The sequence below is a fragment of the Triticum dicoccoides genome, chromosome 4A (assembly GCF_002162155.2).
Source record: "Triticum dicoccoides isolate Atlit2015 ecotype Zavitan chromosome 4A, WEW_v2.0, whole genome shotgun sequence".
NCBI classification, from domain to species: Eukaryota; Viridiplantae; Streptophyta; class Magnoliopsida; order Poales; family Poaceae; genus Triticum; species Triticum dicoccoides.
Genome location: NC_041386.1, coordinates 710,970,431 through 710,974,542, shown reverse-complemented (window position 1 = coordinate 710,974,542; position 4,112 = coordinate 710,970,431).

Genomic DNA, 4,112 nt, shown 5'->3' with positions numbered 1-4,112 from the left:
GACTACCGGTCGCCGGCCGCTGTGGTCGAGGCTTCGTTCGAGGTTTGTTCCCCTCCTCTTTCCTTCCTCCAATTTTCACGAGAAATGCACACCCATGAGAAAACTAGGTCAGTGGTTTTAGTCTTTAATATGGATGCCCTTTAATATGGGTGCCCTTTATCACGAGGTTTGGTTTTGTTTTGAAAATTGACAAATGGACCTTTTTTGCAGGGATAAGCAAATTAACTCCTAGTATACCATTATAATTAGGTAGACTGTCAAATGCTATGTTGCTTCTTCAAGGAAGATATTCATTTCGTTGCATTTGTACTTTCGAGCTCCGTCCAAGCATCAGCGTGCCCGAGCGCCCCCCAGAGCGGCTTGCGCCGCACCACCCTGAGCGGGAGGAGTAAAGGACCCCCCCCGCCGCCGAGCCGCCGGGGTTGGGGGATGACCAGGTGTGTCTCTGGCGGCGGCTATGGTTTGCTCCTGGCCACCTGTGGGAGTGATCGACGAGTGAGTCATTCTGTGAATTCTCCTGTGGTTTTCATCAATATGTGATCATGAAACTCGGAGTCTCGACGCCCACTCAAACCCCCTCGTCGCTCTGCTTGGGCTACTTGGGAAACCTAGTGCGTCACCGGTAGGCTCCCCTGCAGCACCTCCTTGCGTGTGCTTTTGCTATAAAAGGAAAATCCCATTGGGGTGTAGCAGCATGGCAAGACTTTCTTGCACTTTTTTTCGAAAAGGGGGTTTACCCTAGCCTCTGCATCAGAAAGATGCATACGGCTCATATTATTAAAAATAAAATCCAGTAACAAAGTCTGCAAGTATGTTGGTGCGAAAAAAAGTAAAAGCTCGAAAGAGCTGAAATCCTAAGCCACAACCGGCTGGCAAACACAATAGGAGTACTACATGCCTATCCTATTACAAGACCGCCATCCAAACCGGTTGAAAATATCCCGCGCTACCATCTCCCATCGGGTAGACGCAGTAACCAAACGCTCCCTGGCCTCCGTCGGAGTGAGTAGCGACCACATACGGATGAATGCCGTGGCCCTGAAGATAACCTGCAAAAAGTGAATGTTTGTTGATCTGTTAAAAACTAAATCATTTCTGCAGTTCCATACTGCCCAAAGTAAAGCACAAACGCCAACACGAATGTGTCTTTCAGTATCGGAATCAACCCCATCAAGCCATGGTCCAAATAACATGTTGATAGAGGTGGGCTGATTAATATTAAACGCAATATGAATCGACCGCCACAGAATCTTAGCCAACGGACAATCGAGGAAGAGGTGTTTGATGTTCTCGTTATTCTCGCAAAAGCTACACCTAGATGAGCCCATCCAGTTGCGTTTTGCCAGGTTATCCTTAGTCAAAATGACTTGTTTATGCACAAACCACATAAACACTTTGATGCGTAAGGGAACCTTTACTCTCCAAACATGAATCGAGGAAGGGACAACGCTAGAGTTAATGACATCCAGATACATAGACTTAACCGAGAACGCACCGTTCTTAGTAAGTTTCCAATGCAGCTGAGCTGGTTGCTGGGTCAGCCGAACCTCCATTAAACGTCTAACAAGGTGGAGCCAAGCCTCCCAACGATTTCCGACTAGCGTCCTCCGAAAACTAATATTGAGGGGAGTGGATTGTAGAACAGATGCAACGTAAGCTTCTCTACGTCGCACAATGTTGTACAAAGTAGGATATTGAAGTGCAAGGGGAGTCTCCCCAAGCCACGTATCCTCCCAAAATCTCGTAGTGGCTCCATTCCCGACAATAAAATTTGACTTGTTGAAAAAAAGCTGTTTGACTCTCATCAAACCCTTCCAAAAAGGTGAGTCGGAAGGCCTCACATTTACCTGGGCCAAGGTTTTAGCATAAAGATACTTATTACGCAAAATCTGAGCCCAAGTAGCTTCCGTCTCGGACGAAAGTTTAAAAAGCCATTTGCTAAGGAGACATATGTTTTTAAGTTCCAAATTTTCAATGCCTAGACCCCCTTGGTCCTTCGGCCTACATATTATATCCCACTTAGCAAGCCTGTACTTTCGTTTGAGGTCGTCAATCTGCCAAAAGAACCGAGATCGGTAGAAATCTAACCTTTTCCTGACTCCCACCAGAACCTGGAAAAAGGATAAGAGAAACATAGGCATACTGGTAAGGACCGAATTAATCAGAATCAATCGTCCTCCGTATGACATGAGCTTTCCTTTCCAACAGCTCAGTTTCTTTTCAAAGCGATCCTCGATGCATTTCCACTCACTGTTAGTCAGCTTACAATGATGAATGGGTATACCTAAGTACGTAAAAGGTAAGGAACCTAATTCACATCCAAACAATTGTTTATACGTGTCCTGGTCCTCCTTTGCTCTTCCAAAGCAAAACAATTCGCTCTTGTGAAAGTTAATTTTGAGGCCAGAAAGTTGTTCAAATAAGCATAACAGCAGCTTCATGTTTCTTGCTTTCGCCAAGTCGTGCTCCATAAAGATGATTGTATCATCAGCATACTGAAGAGTGGAAATCCCTCCGTCAACTAGATGTGGGACCAGGCCACCTACCTGCCCTGTATCCTTTGCCCGACCTATTAAGATAGTGAGCATATCAGCCACTATATTAAACAGGATCGGTGACATCGGGTCTCCTTGCCTTAGCCCCTTGTGTGTTTGGAAATAGTGACCTATGTCGTCATTCACTTTAATCCCTACACTTCCTTTTTGCGTAAAGGAATCAATCTGATTTCTCCAGGCCGGATCAAAACCTTTCATACGCAAAGCTTGTTGAAGGAAAGGCCATTTAACTTTATCGTATGCTTTTTCAAAATCCACTTTAAAAACTACGCCATCAAGTTTTTTTGAGTGGATTTCATGGAGCGTTTCATGCAAGACAACAACCCCTTCAAGGATGTTTCGATCAGGCATGAAAGCAGACTGGGACGGATGAACCACAGAGTGCGCAATCTGCGTAAGTCTGTTCGTCCCGACCTTGGTGAAGATCTTGAAACTCACATTAAGCAGACATATAGGTCTGAACTGCTCAATGCGAACCGCTTCTGTCTTCTTAGGAAGAAGAGTTATCGTTCCAAAATTCAGCTTAAACAACTGAAGCTGTCCCTCAAAAAACTCCTGGAACATGGGCATCAAATCACCCTTAATAAAATGCCAGCACTTTTTGTAGAACTCCGCCGGAAAACCATCCGGTCCTGGAGCCTTATTATTCTCCATCTGTGCAATGGCATCAAACACCTCTTTCTCAGAGAAAGGAGCAGTCAGGAGCTCATTCTCGGCAGTCTCAAGTTGAGGAACATCCTCAACCCTAGACTCATCTAAGGACACAAAATTCTCTTCCGGGGGACCAAACAACTGTTTATAATAATTGGTAATATAGACTTTCAGATTGTCTTGACCAACTATCGTCCCTTCATCTTGTTCGAACTGAAAAATTCTCTTTTTACGATGCTTCCCATTAGCGATCATATGAAAGAATTGAGTATTGTCCTCTCCTTGTACTATCTTGCGAACCTTAGCTCGCAACGCCCACTTCAATTCCTCCTCGCGAAGAAGCTGTTTAAGTCGCATCTCCGCCTCTATCTTTGTTTCCAACTCACTGGAATCCAAGATAGAAGTTTCAGCTTTAACTTCAAGGTCTTGAATAAGTAGAAGAAGTCTCTCCTTCTCCGCCTTATAAATACCATGCGTGTGCTTAGCCCATCCTCGAAGGAACCTTCGGAGATGACGAATCTTACATTGCCATCGCTCGATAGGCGTCCTTCCTCCTGAGTCATTAGCCCACACCCGAGCTAACAACTCAAGGAAACCTTCTCTTTCAAACCAGGCAAGTTCAAACGAGAAAATTTTCTTGTTGCCCACAAACGTTTGAACCCCTGAATCAACTAGTAACGGTTTATGGTCAGAGACACCCCTTGTCAATGCCTGCACGGTTACCAAAGGAAACTTCTGTTCCCACTCGACACTCGCTAAGACACGGTCAAGTTTCTCAAACGTCGGGACCGGTAACGAATTAGCCCAAGTGAATTGCCTACCCGAAAGCTCTATCTCTCTGAGGTCCAAACTTTCAATAATAGTGTTGAACATGAACGACCATCGGCCGTCAAAATTGTCATTATT